We start from the raw sequence: 18,023 nt of genomic DNA, 5'->3' as shown, positions 1-18,023 counted from the left end.
CTCACTGGACAAATCGCCATATTAATCTTCATCTCATGAGCTCCTTCGCCGTTGCTGTATGCACTGAGGAGTTTCTATTTCACAATTTTATTTTTTGACACTTTTTATGTTACAATTTTATTTCCCCCCTTCACATTAAACACTACTACTTCATATTTAGTCACATTACCTCCAGATAACTGGCATGTAGATCTTTAACAGCTATACAAAAACAGTAATTAACCACAAGTACATTTAAGTTGCACGCGAGACTTGGTTTTTATTTTAAATAATGTGTCTGAAAGGAAATAAAGAATAATAATATGGGCCATGTGTGACAGTGTAGTTTTTCAGGATGCCGTCTACGGCACCAGTTTCTGAAGGTTTTACCTCAGGTTTTTTGGTAAGTTATTTTCAATGATTAGAAAGATGCTTTATTTGTTGAGATATGCACAGCAAAGTTAATTTCTTAGCTTTTGGCCACAAACAACTTGAGGCATAAAAGCCATTTGTTTTTCTTATAACAATTATTTTAAAAAAAAATAATAAAAAAAAGACATTTGTTCATCACACCCTTCATCTGGAAATTGTATTTGGACATAGACTTTGAGAACTCCCTCTCTAAAATAATGCATTGATGAATTTGTCGAAAGACCAAGAGAACATTTTCAATTCAAATAAATTGGAACAATGTTACCATAACCCATCCAAACATTAATATATTTTAGTACAGAATAAAGAGGACATAGACTCAGACAGGAAGTTTTAGACAATAAAACTGGACCAGAATTGAACCAATAATTGGTATTTGGCGTTAGTAGCTGCTTTCTTACTATAACTAGTGATAATTAAATACCTATAAACAGGGTTTTTTTTGCAGTTTCATTATTTAAGGCAGATCTGCTGATAAACTAAATTAATTTAGCTAGCATTTTCTAATCATACTGACAAGCGCCACATTCATCCAATCATACTTTCATTCGTGCATCTGTATGCAGATCAGTGGGTAACTTGACCAGAAGCACATCAGCATGTGGTAAAAGGAAAATAGAGTCAAACCCACAACTCTCAGGTTTGCAGGATCCACAGTCGCCTTTAAAAACACTCCGTTTTCAGCATGGTATGGATGTATGCAAAACTGGTGAAAAAAAAAAAAAAGAGAGAGACTATTTTCATCTCAAATTTTCATCTCTCTGTTAATCATCTTTCATTTTCTGGACAAGAATCTGAATCCCTAAATTCTCCCTCCTTCTCCCTCCGTGTCCCTCATCTCCTCTCGTTTCCCACAGAATAGTTTAACACGTAATGACCGCACCGTCGCGCTCTCACACAAATGACATCTAATGCATTCAGCTCTGATAATGTGAGACTTGGCATGTTGTATTTCCATACTGCTGCCTAGTACATCACCATAACATGGAGCCATTATGGTAATACAGCTCCTGAGGGAACGGAGACGGAAAGAAGGAGGAATTTGTCAAGAAGGACTTGTCAGGAGGCGGAAATATGGAAGTGGGGACGAGACGGACCGTGTGTCGGATTAGTGAAGGGTTAATGGGCACTAACTGGTGGAACAGGAGCGCCACGACAAACCCATGTGATGTTCTGATTTGATTTGTGGCCTGATAAAGTACTTTGGCTTACAGCTAAACAATAACTGTTAAATTATACATTTGAATTTCAATATGGGAGCTACTTTCAAGGCTCCCAGAGGAAGCTGTCTGTAGAAATACAACAATGTACTTAGACTATGCTTAAAAGAATAAATTCATGAGAGCAGACAGGCCTTGGCTTTGTTCAGATGACAAATCTGCCTTTTTTTTTTTCTTTTTTTTTTTCTTGGCTACCACTCCAAGTTTGAGTAGAGAGTTTGGGTCCTTCCAGGATTCATCAAGATGAACTCCATCCACCAAGATTTCTGCCTCTTTTAATCGGTCTTGTGACACTTCAGTCGTCAAAACACCGTTTTTCATCTTCATTTTAATGTAGTAATTTAGGAATAAATGTGAGAACTTTGCAAGATGTTATTACTTTTGTAAACTGACATTACTGGCAAATTTTAAAGTCAATTAAAAGCTAAACTCCTTTATGGATTTATTACAGCGGATTACTCCGATAGGTGACGGCCTGTCCTCAAATAAAAGTCTGGTGAGTTATTTCGCATTGCCTTGAACGTTTTGATGTTATTTCTACTTGTTCACTTTTGGTGGGTTGTGTTGTTCAAACCAAACATCCAAACTAAAACACAGACGTGATTTTATCCAGATCTCAAAAGTGTGCACAACCCTGTTTAAACTATGTAAAAAATAAAAGTGAAAGCAAATTTAAGTGACACCCCTGTCCTAATTCATGGGGTTTAATAAACTGCAAGTCCACCTTTGTGGCTATTAAAGCTTCAACTCTTCTAGGAAGGTTTTCCTCAAAGTTTAAGTGTACAATGTATGAGACTTTTTGATTATTCTTCCAGAAGTTCATTATTGAGGTCAGGCACTGATGTTGGACAAGAAGGTCTGGCATAGAGTGTCTGTTTCTAACTCATCCCAAAAGATACTCAAAGTTTCCAAACCACACTCTCTCGTCCGTGTCTGTGGGCTCATTTTATGCACTGCTGCACAATCTGTGCCCACAAAGTCAGGAGCATAAGATTGTCTAAACTGACAATCTTATGTCTACATTACACTGAAACATTATGAGTTTCATCATTCTTTCAGCATGCCGTAGTGGTTGTGCTGCTCTTGGCGTGGTGTTATTCTGATGATGTTCTGTGTTGTTTCTGTACCAAACCTGGCTGTTGGGATTGTGGCCTACATTTCAGTGTCGGGTTCATGAGTCTATTTAACATTCTTACACAATAATTGGTCAAATTTTAACCAATCCCACAGCCTTGAAATAGAAATAAATGACTTCGGTCCAGGAACCCTGCTTCTCAGTTCAGACTCATGTGATTGTGAACATGTAAAAAGATGCCATAGTATACATAATTTTCTTAATTTCTTCTGTAACTTTGTACAATCATCATTTAGATCATTTATAGTCTTATCATTTCCACCAGTTGGCAAACTGTGGCTTCAATCCTCACAGAAATTGTGCTGAACTTGTTCATAAATCATTGAATCAGAGTCCCAAAATCGTAAACTTTATCCGTAAATTACTTTTAAAAAAAACAACTTTGTCAAAACTAAAGTTTAGTTTCTACATTGACAAATACTTGCATGCAACAATCAATGCTTTAAGTCCTTTGTAGGATAAGTGGCAGGCTTACATTGCCGTTTACCACTTTTAATACCGAATCGCTCCACATAACTCGAGCATAATCCTCTCCATCTACTTTTATTCCACACACCATTATCACAGTTTCACCTTTGCTCTCTCCCTGTTTTTTTTTTCCTGTTCCTCGTCTCTGTTGCTCGCTCCATCAGTCAATAACACACCATGACAGCTTATGTAACGTGCCAAGTTCCAACCTGAAGTCAACTCTCCTTGATCTGCAGCCTTTTCCTTCTCCTAAATGACTCACTTCTGTTATAACACTTCAGCCGTTGCGAGAGACACAGCGGAGAAGGGCGGGGGGAGGGGTGGCAGACGGAGACCTGACATGAGAGGAGAGGAAACGCAGAGTTAATTATTCATACCTACTGCAGCAAAAAGAGAGCCAGAGAGAGAAAGAGAGAGAGAGAGAGAGAGAGAGAGGGGAAACAGAGGGACGTGGGGATTCAGAGAGAGATAAAGATAAAGGGGAGGGATTGACCCACATGGGAAGGTATTCCTAGTGCAGCAATGCTCTCTGGGAGCTGGGGCTGTGCCACCCCGGGGCCATGCGTGTGAGGGAACTCCTCTATGAGCGATCAGAGGGCCACAGAGGGAAACAGAGAGGGAAGGGATATTCATGAATTCTATATGAAAACTAGCCCGTCGGTTTTCTTTTGCTTCCTTAACGCACTTTTGCTGTTATCCGTGTTTAATTCACTTTTGCGCTTTCCCTCGAGTCCACCACGCCCTTCGACTGTGAACACAGCAAAGACAGGAAGTTTTATTTGTCGAGTTCACAGGGGACCATCTCCTTCAAGGTGTATTTATGTGCGTGTGTGTGTAAATGTGTACGATGTGCCTGTGAAGGAGGGCAAGCGTGAACCAGAGTACCCCACCCTGGAGACGTCTCATCCCAGAGACGACTAGCGCAGGGAGCACAGGGCTTCTCCATTCAGCTCCAGCTCTCCCCTGAGACCGGCTCCCTTTCATCTTCTCGTCTCCTCAGGGCGCCCGACAACAAACCTCTGATAGAGAAAGCAGGGAAGAGGAGGAAGAAGAAACTTGTGCCCAGAAAGGAGATGAAAGTTTATGGGGATCCCAGCTAAGCGGTCAGCATGTTGTGTTTATTGTAGTCGCGCGTCTCACAAAAAACTTTTTTTTTTTTCTTTGAAACCTGAGGTTATGAATGTGAAACAGTTTTTGTTTATATTTTTGCCTTAAAGATCTCGCACACCTAAAACTTTTTCACACTTTGTCACGTTACGACCACAAAGTTCAACTGAGTGCATTGCTTTTTAATTTGATAGACTAACTCAAAGAATCGCGTTAATGAGAGTTGGACAGAAAACAAGTCATGCTCTTAAAAACTTCTTCTAGAGGGTTTCATGCCACTAAGTAAAAACAGCAAATTAGTGCCAGGTCTCAAGCAATAATCAAATGTGAAGGACTCAGAAGTGTTTTAGACATTTAGTGAACAAACAACAAATAGAAGACGAAGAAGCAGGGAGCTGGGCTACTAGGCTACTTCACCAGTACTTTGTGTTGGTCTGTCACATAAAATTACATCAGAATAAATTCAGCGGATGAACTGATTGTGGACAGTTCAGCAGACGAACAGTGTTGTCTAGCATTGCAGCAGAAACCATTGAGGAATATATTAACGCTGGGCATGTTGGGCCTGAGCTGTAACCCTGACGATGATCTGATGTCTCTGTATTAACGGCAGGAGTGAGGAAGAGTTGGGCATAAGAAGGAAAGGCTCGGACTTTCACCAAGATGACTTGTGCCAGGTGTTGGACAATGACGGGAACAAAAGAGAGATTTGAACACGGCACTTCAAAAACTTTCCCTTTTCTATTCTGTGTGAGCCCTGCCTCATCCACCGCTGAGCCTTTCTTCCTCGCCGTCTTTCCTCTCTTAATTGCTGCTTGCTGAATCCCTTGTTCTTCCTCCTCATCCCCCCTGTGTTCTGCTTGTCTCCCTCCACGGCTCCCTCTGTCCCTGTCTATCTTCTTTTGCTTTTTTTTTTTTAATGTCATCCTCTTGAAATCTCCCCCCCCTCTACCCCCCCATCAGTCGCCATCCTCACATTTCTCACTCTCTCCTCTCCTTCATCCTTCTCTCCTCAGCTTGCCGCTCCTCTGCGATGAGACGTTGGCACGACGTTTATCAAGGAGGCAGGCGGTTGTCACGGACAAAGTGACTAAACTTCCGATAAAATCAATGTTTAATTCAGATGACTGCAGGCCATTGACAGAAAAAGTGTGAAGCCTTTCATCTATAAAAAGACTGAGAAAAATGGGAGGATTGGGAGAGAAGGAGGGAGAGAAATGGCAAGACTAGTGGAATAGTCATCAGTTGTATCTATGACAAGGAATCACCATCAGCCCTCTGTTGAGACCTCTGTGCACTACGAAGGAGCACATACCGCCTTGCAAAGAATATTCATACTCACGCACTTTGACTAGGCCAATTTTGACTGTTCAATCGTAGGTTTTGTTGTATTTTGACCTTCACCCTAGACCTAATCTTCTGCTGCCTCTTACAGATTTTCTTAAAAAATCATCCTGTAATTCATCTGCTTTTTCATCAACCCTCATCATTTTCTCTGTCACTGATGCATCTACAGTAAAAAGTAGATATTGTCACAACATACATTCATATTCAATAAATTAAAATATACGTTTTGCTTTATCGGACTAAAAGTACCTTTCAAAAATAACCTTTAAGCAGGTTAAATATAATTTCTTTTCACTATCCCACATTTCCGCTTTTGTTTTTTTAATTGGCCTGATGTAATATTCTAATTTTAAATGTCCTGATGTCATTAATTGTATATGGGAATAAAGGCTTTCAAATGTATATCTGTGAGTAATCTTTATGTGTTCTTCTTACTGTAGTGAATGGCATCCAAAGCTTTTTGTTAGAAAAAAAAACCTGATTTCTTAATTTTTTACAATTAAAAAAAATTAAAAAAAAGAAAAAAATATATATTTTATTCTTTAAAATACCATAATTTTAAATTATAATGCCAGTCTTATTTGACTATCCAAATCTGTCAATTAGCAAACCTTCCCACCTGAGCTGTTGATCTCTGCAGCTCCCCCCGAATTACAATGGACCTTTTCTGTTCTTGCCACATCTGTCGGTTCAGATCGGATTATGTGAAGCCCAAGCCCCGTGGCTCGAATCTAGAACGAGAACGAATATCATTAACTTCTTATTAATGGTGCATCTGTATAATGCTCCCACCAATCTCACTTCATATGCAATAAAACACTGCAGCAGAAACGACAGCTCATCGCATTACTGCTCAAACGGCACTTGAGGGAGATATTTTGAAGCAACAAGAAAACTTACGGCACTTTCTACATCGCAAAGCTATGACAAACCAAGTAAGCGCTGCTGTGCTATGGAGCACACGCAGTGAGTTCACACAACACTTCACTGACTTGAGGTGAAGAAAATTATATGGCACGGTCTTATAATCCATTCGGTTATGCTGGAGAGAGCTCACCTGCAAACATCCAGATGGAGCTTAAGGAACTGCTGTGTAACAGACACTCAAGGCACAGTTTTTCCCTTTCATCGCTGACATAATGTCCCAACCCCAAGCTGCTCAAATGCTCCACGTTTGGTAGCAAGCCTACATACCTGCAGACGGAAAAAAAAAATAAAAAACCTGCTTTACTGATGCGAACCTCCAAATTATTCAAAGAGTTTCCACAGCGCAGAACTTTATACCAAACACTGAATCCTATCAGTGGCAAGAGAACCACACAGAAAGGCTAAACACAAAATGAACAGAAGATCAGTATATAGGATAGGATGGATGAGGGAAAAACTGTTCTTTTTTTTCCGGCTGTTCAACTTTGATTTTCTTAAAGGACTTAGATTATTACTCGCTGCACAAATGATGGACATGCAAATTGACTGTGGAGTAAAGTTGCAAAGCTCTTCAAGCTCATATGTCAAATATGAAGAAACGCAAGTAGTAAGAGCCATTTATTTAAGGTCACAAACACTTGTGCACAAATGCCCATACACATACAATACCATGCATGCAAAAATGCCAAAACGGATACATGCGTTTGTCTGGATAACGTCTCTTGCATGAGAAGATCAACCCTTCTGGCTCTGAGCTCAAATGTCAGACCTTTACCCTTTTAGATTTGACCTCTGGTGGTGTCCAGACCTGTCAGTCGCAGACAGATATGTGCTGGAGACGAGAGAGAGAGAAAGACGTGGGGAAGGATGGAGGGGGTAAAATATAAAAATAAGATTAAAATGCCAACACTCAGATCTGCTGGAGAACAGATTGAAGTGTCATGCTGGGAGAGGAGAGAATCTGTTCCCATACAGGTGGCGAACAGAAGGTGAGGGCTGAGGGGAGAACGGGGCGAAGAGAGAGAGAAAGAGAGAGGAGGTGAGAAGAAGAGGAGAGAGGAGAAGAAGGAGGAGGGGGAGAGGGAGGAGAACTGTTACTCCTCTTACATAATGAATGAGGTGAGAAGCCACAAATTTGCTGTAGAGGCTTTATTCGTTTTACCCGGCTGTGGCCGGAGATCATGAACCCGCCACCCTTATGCACCCAGGCATAAAATCAGACCAAATTATGAATCAAAAAACCAACAGTTAACTCCGCGTGTTTTCATGCCTTGTTTCTTGCTTTACAGCATGTGTACAGTTTGTGTGCGTGTGTGTGAGTGTGTGTGTTGGACGTGTCGGCATAAATGATTAGCTAACAGGCAACTCAGAGAATGACAGGTGACCACACTACAAAGATAGAGATGTCAAGCTTCGCTGGGCGGGGGGAGGACGCCCGGAGTGATGAGTACATCGCCGCAACCCTTGTCACTTCCTATTAGCAGCCCATACACACAAACACTCAGGCTGCGAGTGTAATTAATTCATTAGTCTGCTTTAGAACGGGTGTAAACGAATGTGTGCGCATGGCTGTGCATGTAGCAGTGAATATTCACGTGTGTGTGAAGGAGAGGAAAATGTGTGTGTGTGTGTGTGTGTGTGTGTGTGTGATGGCGTGCTGTGGGTTAAAGCAGCAGGGTGCTGCTGCACACACTGAGACGCACATTAACCCTCTATACATCCTGTCACCACCACTTACGTGTCGCAGATTACCGACTGGTCAGCGCCGCAGTGTGAACCGAGAGCTTATAAGAGCAGGTATTTCGCCGGGGACGTGCTGACAACCGATTAACCCCACTGCCGTTCAGAGTTAGCCGCTTCCGCTCTTAGTTACTCCAACCTGGTCAGCTACCGTTAGGACGCACCGCGATGATTCATTTCAGTGACAACTGGCCTTTTTCTTAAGTATTTAACGGGCTTTTCAAGCTTTCATTTTCTTGTCCTTGGTAACATTCACTTTATACCTATTTTCTGTAAAATCTCTGACCTTTTCATGGAACAGACAGAACAAACCAGGGGAGAGGCTTTGCTTGGCCCCTTGTCTTCCAGCCCATTAAGTGTTTCCATCGTATTATTTATTTATTTTTATTTTTTTCAAAGTAACAATACAAAACCCTAGAAATTACAATTAAATGTCAAATTTGAGAGCTTGGACAGAAAATTGGAAGGGTGTTAGCATTCAGGGAGAGACATTCTCATCTGGCAATTAGATGTAATGGATAAAAAAAATTTTTTTAAAACTGCTTAGTTTGAGAGACACGCGACAACAGTTCACTAGTAAAAATCAAAGCCTAGACCTTATGGGTGTATTGCAGGCCCATATAAATAAATTACAGGATCATGAAATAGTTCAGTTTATTTTTCAAAACGTAAAACTCATGAACTGCAAAGAATAGGTATATACCTCCTTTCAGATTATAATGTTTTTGCTTTAAAAGAAAAAACACTTCAGATAATCAAAAAAGATTAATTAGTAATTGCTTCCTAAGTCTAATGACTCGTTATGCCACCCCTCATGGCAAAAGCTGACATTAAGAATTTGTGGTAATTGACAGGAAGTGTTTAAAGCATTTATACCAGCAATTTTTTTTGGCCTACATTTCTCTGCACAAATGTTTGAATTAAGTCACCCTCAAAACAAAATCAAACCTGGGCTTTGGCTGGATCATTTCTAATTTTATTATTATTATTATTTTTATTTTTTTGAGTCAGTCCGAGGCAGGCTTACTGATGCGCTTCCTGTCAGTTGGGAAGTTTAACCAAACGCTCTTGGTCCAGCTGCCCAAGAGTGTTTCAGCTTAAGATGACAAACCGATGGTCGGACTTTTTTTTCAGGATTTTTTTCTATTTAAAAGTGAACTTCATGGTTGAAGAAAGTCATCCAGATGTAACAAAGCAGCTCCAGATCATCGCACCACAAACACAGAATTTTATTCTGAAATGCTGTGTTTGTTTATGTCAGACTCAGCAGGACGCACAACTTCCAAAGGTCCCATGGACGCCATTTCTGCCAAGTTACTTTCCAATTATTTTGTGAGCTCTTGGATGATTTTTTTCAGAATGTGTTTGTTGAGTTGTTCTTCTTGTCCAATGAAGGTTCATCACTGTTATGTTTTTTTTTTTTTTTTAAATCCTCACTTTGGCTCTTACTATGGTCCACTGGAGTTTGCAACTCTTTGCAGACTGAATTTCATGGTTGAAGAAAGTTGAACAGATGCTGAAGCAACAAGGCAGCTCCAGATCACCAATTTGTGTTGGTGATGGTGTGAAGGCAAAGTAAGTGAATTCCTTCCTCATCCTCAGGGGTGACGTGTTGCTTTTGAGGTCATTTGTACACTTTGTGCTGTCAGACAGGTTCTGTTTAAGTGATTTTTGATTCTCCAGGTAGTAGTCATGCCTGGGTGTGTAGGTGTTCGCTCCGCACTCCTTCCTTCTGGGTGCATAGTGAAACAGAACCAAGGTGACCTGACATAATGTGGTTAATTACAGTCAACACACCATTTAACAAGGGATGCAATTAGTTCAGCAGATTTGGATAGCTGTTTTCCCTTAATAAATGCAATCATTTCAAAATGTTTCGATATTTAATGGTGCTATAAATGAAACCTTGAAACAACAACTGTGCAAAAACAAGCAATCTGTAATGGGGTGAAGACTTCTTAACAGCACCGCATAAACGCAACAACTCAGATTTGAGGGCGACATCCCCATTTCCTGAAAGATGACAGAAACAATGTGTTACCACGGCGTCGCTTCGTAACAGAAACAAAACCTCTGTGTCAGATCCAGGTCTGCCCAGATACCTGTGGGCGGTGCTTCACAAGTGAGGCCGACTAATCTGAGAGCGGGCTCTAACCCAGATCTCACTGAGTGGGAACCACCCCGGCCATCTGTAGGTCTCCACACCCTCCCTGGCACCTCACACACTCACACACATTCTGACACTTCACCTAAACCGACGCCGGAAAAGGAGGAATCAGAAGGAAGGAGATCAAAGCAGAGAGAAAAACCGAGGATGTGCCAGAGGAAGAGAAAAATATCTCCAGTCGTCATTTGCTGTATCATTTAGAAAAGTTTTTTTTTTTTTAAAGTCTGGTTCTCTCTTTTCTTTTTTTTTTCTTTTTTACCCCTCAGCTGTTGGTCTGGAAAGCAGCGTCGTAGGGCAGGCGGGCAGCGCGGTCGAGCCGACCTTCTGCAGCGGCTGGGTGGGAGGGCAGGAGGAAACCCTGCGCCCCTGCCCAGGCCTGCCGAGAGGCCATCTGGACCGGGGAAACACATGCAGAGTACCTGGCCAGACCTGGAGCTCAACTCTGACTCACGATCTCACACACACTCACACTTATGCACGACACGTCGACATGCATGCATGCACAATTAGACCCACGCACGTTTTATTTTGGACGCTCGAGCAAACACTCCTGCACACAGAATCATTAGCATTAAAGCTGTGCTGTCACATACTTGCTGCTGCAGAAGTGATAAATGTATGCATATGAACATTTATGGCGCACAAAATGTTTTTTTTAAATTTTACGGTATACTGTATGTAGTAGGATCAAGACTATATCCAGCTTGAAACTCCCACTCAAACCCACACACTCTTCCCACAGAGGCACTCGTCAGTCTGTGGTGATGTTAACGTTAAGCCCCTCCGATTCAGACCGCCAATGAGACTTTTACATTTGGTTAAAACAGTTTCTGCCTGTGTTGCTTTGGAGAGTGCTACATTTGGTTAAAAGCCATTATTATGGTAATGTGAGGGTGCTTGAGATAATAGCAAGATGAGAGCAGCTCGACTGCCTCTGACATAACAACCCTACTCTATCTCTTCAGCTTCTTCTCTCTCTATATATATTGTATTCTGCCCATCCTCCCTTTCTCTATACTTCTCTCTCCCTGACTCACCTCTATTACTTATTGCAAAGCGTTTTATTTATTTATTTATTTATTTATTTATTTATTTATTTTTTACCCGCTTCCCGTAAAGCTATTTAGTCATTAAAAGGAAACATTACCATGTGAGAGCTTTTGCTGTGGACACGTTTCGATTATATTTAAAATACTTCCTTCCTATACATTTTAACTATTGTTGAAAATTGGGACATCTGGCTGTAGTCTGTTGCTACTGAGCACTGCTTGGACTTGTCCACACAACAAAGTAAACCCCTTTATTCTGCTGACTCCAAACAAAATGCACAATCTAATCTACTGTCTGAAAATGAAATGACCATGGCACAAATTATGGCTGTCCACCTGAAATGACAAGCAGCCAAAAACGACGCTACAGAGAAGCAATGTGAGGAGAAAAGCTGACAGTGGGCATCATCCTGAAGACATCATTACCATTAAAAATATGATGGCAGCAGCATCCCACTGTGGGAATGGTTTTCTAATTATACTCAAAATGATCTTTTTTTGACTATAATTGTAGCATACAGACTCAAGTATAAATATAATGTTTAGACGGGACAAAATAAGGATGAAGGAACAATATGCGCACGTGTTTGCAGCCATTTCATATAGAAAGAAAATAAAGGTTTGATGTGACCTGAAAGAAAGCAGATCTTTAAACGGTTTGTGTCCAGCATGTGTGGGGGCGAAGATCAGCCCTAATGATCATCTCTTTGGACCAGACCTTGTTTGTTGCGGTCTGGTCCTGTCCTGTTTTCTGGATGAACCAAGCCACACAGTGGCGGACATGCACAGGGCAGGCTGAATAATTAAGGTGTAGAAAATGACCAGCCGGTGCTTTGGTAGGTTGTACTTCTGCTAGGTCTTCTTCCAAACAGAGTCTATGTCTGAAAGCAATCTCAGATCCCAAGAAAAAATGGTTTCTAGGAACTCAAAGTAATAGAAGAAAACTTGAAAATTGTTAGTTGCTCTCTATCCATTTGCAAAGAAGAGCAAAAAGTCTGTAGATGAGAAATACTTTTAGAGACACAGGCCTAAAGGACCTGGTTCGGAATCCATATCCAGCCACTTACTGAAGCTAAAGAATTTTCTTCCCCTCCACAACTATGCACTAATTTGTTTTGGGTTACAGACTGGATTCAAATAAAATAAATCTAAATTTATGATTTTAACGTGACGTAACAAGAACAAGTGCCACAGCGTAAGAAGCACCTATGTGAGGCTTTGTACAGCTAAGAGAGTTTGTCCCAGTAGGATGTATGCAGCACCATTGCTAGTTGCAGAGAACAGAAGATCAGCTCAGCGTAAAAGTCACTGGCAGGGGATTTTTCAGGTCACTAGCATTGAAAAGTCAGTAAGAAACGGAGTAAGAAAGTCAAAGAGGGAAGAACAAGTGGAAAAAGCAGAGATTGAGAGCAATGTAATGCCTCGCACATCGAAATTCCCTTAATATGATTTTGTGTTCTGTGTCTATTCAAGTCAGCTCTGATTTGGTTGTGTGTATAATCGCATCAGAGCAGGGATTTGCTCTGGCTTTTTCTCCACTGTTGTTGTGTTGTTGGGTTTTTTTTCCCTCTTATTGGAGTTGGCATCAGCCTTCATGACACAAATCCCCTCTGATAAATTAAAAATGATTGATTCAGAGTCAAAGATGGAAACAGCAATGGGAGCGCGTCCCCTCTCATGTCCACGTTTGAAGTGAATTGCACGCGCACGAGTGTCACCCCCCCACCCCCACCCCCAGTGCTCATAAGCTGCCGCCGGAGACAATGTGTGAGCACCGTAACGCGTGTAGCACATTCGTGGGTAATGCGAGGCGAAAGGATGGGCTTACAACACTGGTTTCCTGACACTTTTAAAGAATGTGAGAAGACGGCAGATATCCGACGTGTGAACCTCAAAGCCATCAGTGTGCATTTAATGCTCCGAGATTCACGTCTGCGCCAGCGTCGGCTAAAAGCGTGAAATTCTGGACCAAAAAAACGTGCGAAGATCTTACCGAGAACACGAAGTGAACTGCAAATACCTACACGAGCTCAATTACTTACATTTATACATCAACACACGATGTGTAGGCCTAATTAAGTGAGCATATATGATTCTACTTTGTCTTACATTCACTTATTCCCTCCTAAAACAGATACGCGCGCTCCCTTTGACGCACAGACACCCTCGTTGTGGGCTCTGGCTCTCCCAATTAAGCAGAGGAGTGTTGCGGCGCATCGGTGTCGGGGGGATTCTGCTTTCTTCTCCTCTGTCAGGACCCATCACAAAGGCTCCTCATTAGTGTCAACCTCAGCTGTGCCACCACTTTCTCCTATCCTCTTCCATTTCTCCCTCTCCGCCATCGCTTTGACTCTTCCTTTTCCCTCCTGAACATCTCCATCTCTCTCTCCCCCCCCCGTTTGACTTATTCAAAATCTTATTGATTGCCGAACGCCTCTCCACGGCCCTGTTGCGTACACGCTCCGGTGAATCCCGAGCCTCGACAACAGGTGTGCCGTCCGCCGGCGCTCCTAATAGCAACGGGAGTCGAGGCGTCGGGAGCAGAAAGGAGACGCTGCAAACATAGTCTCATCATTAGACTGGCAGAAATGGATGGAAGCTGATTTGTGACTCGGCACGCCGCATCACAGACACATAATGATGTTAATGATCAACGCGCCGAGCGCACGGCCTCGGCGGCAGAGTGTAAACAAGGCGGCAGGGGAGTTGGCGTGGAGTTCAGAGATCACTAGACGCGAGCGGAGGACGAGATCTGGAAGAAAAAGGCGGGGAGATAAAACAGACGACTGTTTGTTTGTTGTTTCAGTAGTTTTTGTTTTTTTTCTCCCCTGAGCAACAGTTCTCTCTATACCCCTTCACCCCCTGCTGCTGCCGCCGTGCACCTACATCCCCATTATTACCCCTGCAGTCCGACTCCATCTCTTATTCCGTCTCAGTGTGCCACATTTTACTACATAATGAAGAAATGGAGCTTTGACTTCAAGGTAAAGGTTACAGGAGCCAGATTGGGATGCAGTATAGACTCCGTCCCCGTCTGATCCTCCATGTTGCTCTGACTCGCACTCCTTTTCCGCACAATTTGGTATCAAAGACATGATAATTAGGCTGAACAGAAGTTCATCGGGCTTCTATTATTTTTCTTTAATTAATGGTGTATAATAATGACACAGAGTTACTCCGGTGCACTTTCCGACTTCTTGTGTGTGCGCGAGAGCAAAGAAAGAGTAGGGAATAGTGTGAACTCGCGCCTGTGCATGCATATCTTTTAGAGCATACATAACTTTAAACCCTGAGACGCCATGCAGATAAAAGGCGCCAAGTGTCAAAAGCTCGCAAACTTTTCTCTCCTTTCTCCTCGCCTCCTACCCCCCGCCCCCCTTCTTCTTTCTTCTCCTCCCTTCTACTCTCCTCTCTCCTTTTCCTCTCCTCTTCTCTCCTCCCCCCTTCGTGCTTCAGCTCCCTCCTCCTCGCAGCATTTGTGGAGACCTAATGAGGACATTTCTGTCACGCTCCTCAATCACACGCACAGCTGCCAAACCCCAGCCAGCTATAAGTCCCAGGTATCTGAGACTTCTCTGTTTTTTCTTCTTTTTTTTATTCCTCCCCTCCTAGATGAAAAACAACAAATAAATAAATAAACAAATAAAAAAAAGACACATTTAATGCAGCGTGGTGATGTGAAGAAGAGGAGCAAGGGGGAGTATGAGAGAGAAGACTTAAAAGGGAGACACAGTGGGAACAGAGCAAGGTTGAATTCGCTAATCTCTGAGGATGCATAAAGTGAACATGCCAACCACCTTCGGCTCTGAGGGAAAAAAAAAAAAAAAAACTCCAATGGTTCGGTGATAAATAGGATTTAAGTTGGGGTGACAGCTCCTCTGTATGTATGCATGTGTGCTTGAATGTTGTTTTTTGTGCGCCTAAGCACATTCAAATGATACGCAGCAGTGGGCATTCTTCCAGCGAGCCCCGGATGCTTTGCTTGTGACTTATCTCTCAGAAACAAAGATGGATGTGTCAGTGCGCTTATTAAAACACGCTTTTAGCCCCGGCCGCCGCTCTTCAGGAGGAAATCGCTTTCCCGGCAGCAGATTGACAGAAGAGAAAAGAGAAAACAACATCCTCATTTAGGCCCAACATCTCGGACATGATTGCTCGCTTTAAGCCGGGCGTCCCTACTGAAGATTTTTAATTGTTGTTTGCTTCTTTCGCTCACAGCCGAGGCAGCCATGGCTGGAATCTTTAATTACCTTCGCTACTTGTCCCCCATATTTCAAACAATTGCATGATTAAATGCGGTTTGTTGTTTTTTTTTTTCTTCTTTTTTTTTTTTTTTGCACCCCCCCTCTCCGTCTGCATCTTCAAAAACATCACATTTAAGTCAACAATTTTCCCCCCGTTGGCTGGCTTGTTTGTTAAACTGTTGAGCTTTTTTTTATTCTTAAAGCCACAGCTGCAACAAAGCCTCCACTTGTGCAGCAGGCAGAGCAGGCAGCCCGGCTCAGATTCAATCCAGCTTCGCCTCTATCACATTATCGCGGCGACGCGATGGTGTCAGCTTACAGAGGAAATGAAAAGATTGTTGTTGACAAATCATCGCTGACAAGAGTAGCTGAAGAGATCCCTCCAGCTTCACACAGGATTAGCTGCGTGGCATGTTAAAGACAAACACAGTGGCCTATGTGTTGCTATTTCCATCAGGGATAAAAACAAAGGCAGACGAGTAAAGTGGGGGGGCAGGTGGGGGTTGGAGAGGAAGGCTTGTCTTAAGTCTTGGCGAGATGATGGGCTTTCTTCATTCAGTATTAGCAGATTAGACGTGTTTCACGAGCCAATCTCTTCGGATGATGTGTTGGTGTGTCTGCGTGTGTAAAAGCGGGAACAACAAAGGAGGGCGCTTCGCTTTTTGGATTCATAATTAAAGATGGAAAACAATATGGAACGGGAAATGTTGTCATCTGTTGAGATGCAGCCTTACAGCCATGTATCTGCTTCGACTTGATCTTCTGAACAGACTGTCAGCTGAGTTTGCATTATGCTTGATCTTAAATAGATACTTTATTCATGAACTGCACAGTTTAGCTGCCATTTGCACTCATCATTGCTGACAGTCCACTTCCCAGCATCGTGAAAAAGAAAAAAAAAATAGAATATTCAATGTTTCATTGTTTAACCAAAGTATCTTCCACTCTATAAAATAACACTCGCCCTGTGGCTATGATAAAGCTACACTTTCAGTCATGCAACAGTAATTCTTTGGTTTCTTCGTCCCCGTTTTCCTTCTGATGTCTTGCCAGAGTAATCGAGGTAATCTCTAGCACGAGAAGGGTGGAAAGAGAGGAGATGAGGAGTGTGGAGAATAGACAGGAAGGTTCTGCCAGCGCATAAGATCAGAGCTTATATTAGTACACCTAAAACTCCTTAAATTCACCTCTCACACAAACTCCTGGGACACGTCCGGCCAACGACTTCCAGTCGGTGCTTTGGCTTTTGTTTCAAGTGGCATGTAAAGCCGTCTCCCAGTTGGAAAGCATTGTGAATTTTATTTAATTATATTATGGGCATGCGAGGAGCTAAAATGTGCATCTTCACTGGTTATTCAAGCATGACGCACATCTACATTTTTAGAACCAACTGAATTTACCCAACAAACCATGAACCCAAGACTTCCGGAAATCATCTTATTTAATTATCTAATTAATACTCTCATTTATGATAGTCATATACTATCATGAAGCCTGGTCTAAACACTCCCACTTTTCTACAGCTTCTCAAAGTGTTGACTGTGAAGAAATACTCATTCTACACTCAGGGAAACATCCATAATGCCATCATGCTTGGCGCAAAGAGTTTGCGTGCTCAGTCCATTGCTTTTTACAAGGTTAACAGACTGCTGTGCTCTTAAAAATGAAGAAAGTCCGATGATTAAAACTGCAGACAGTTAAACTAAATTGACTCGTTCATAGAAACAATGAATCAATGAACAGAGGTGAGGTCAAACGAATGAGGCCTGGTGTGGAGACAACATCCTGGCTGCTCAATGTGGATAAAATGAAGGAGATGATAGCCAACTTCTGGAGCTCACAACCAGAGCATCACCAGCAATATAGTAGATGTTATCACCTACTTGAAAACCATAATATTAGTCTGAAAATATGGGCCAAACAGAGGTTGCAATTTGTGAAGAAACTAAAAGCAAATGTCATATTTTACAGAGTTGTAGCTGAGATGTTATTGTATCTCAGTTTGGTACTCCCGGGGCAAACAAGAGCACATTTAGATGTCATTGAGATTGTCCCGATCTTCTGTCTAGGATCTATTTCAGAGCTGTTCCAGGAACTAGGATCTGAATAATGTCATCCTTATTCCTTTCTCCATGAACTCTCTGAACTGCTGTGATGAAGCAGACGGTGCTGCAACGTCAAAAGCAGAACCACCAAATTACTACAAAA

The 18,023-nt window shown here is 42.1% G+C and overlaps 1 long non-coding RNA gene across 1 annotated transcript; it reads left to right on the top strand.

Moving 5' to 3' along the window:
• The first annotated feature begins 9,844 nt into the window (after positions 1-9,844).
• LOC106952491 (uncharacterized) lies at positions 9,845-11,940 on the top strand. Its single transcript, XR_001426004.1, has 2 exons — positions 9,845-9,930; positions 10,789-11,940. It is a non-coding gene; the product is annotated as an uncharacterized LOC106952491 (long non-coding RNA).
• The last annotated feature ends 6,083 nt before the right edge of the window (positions 11,941-18,023 follow it).

The sequence above is a fragment of the Poecilia latipinna genome, unplaced genomic scaffold, assembly GCF_001443285.1.
Source record: "Poecilia latipinna isolate Pla-1442-1.1 unplaced genomic scaffold, P_latipinna-1.0 Scaffold521, whole genome shotgun sequence".
Lineage (NCBI taxonomy): Eukaryota > Metazoa > Chordata > Actinopteri > Cyprinodontiformes > Poeciliidae > Poecilia > Poecilia latipinna.
Note: the sequence above shows the minus strand (reverse complement) of the source record. Positions and strands in the feature narration are given on the sequence as shown.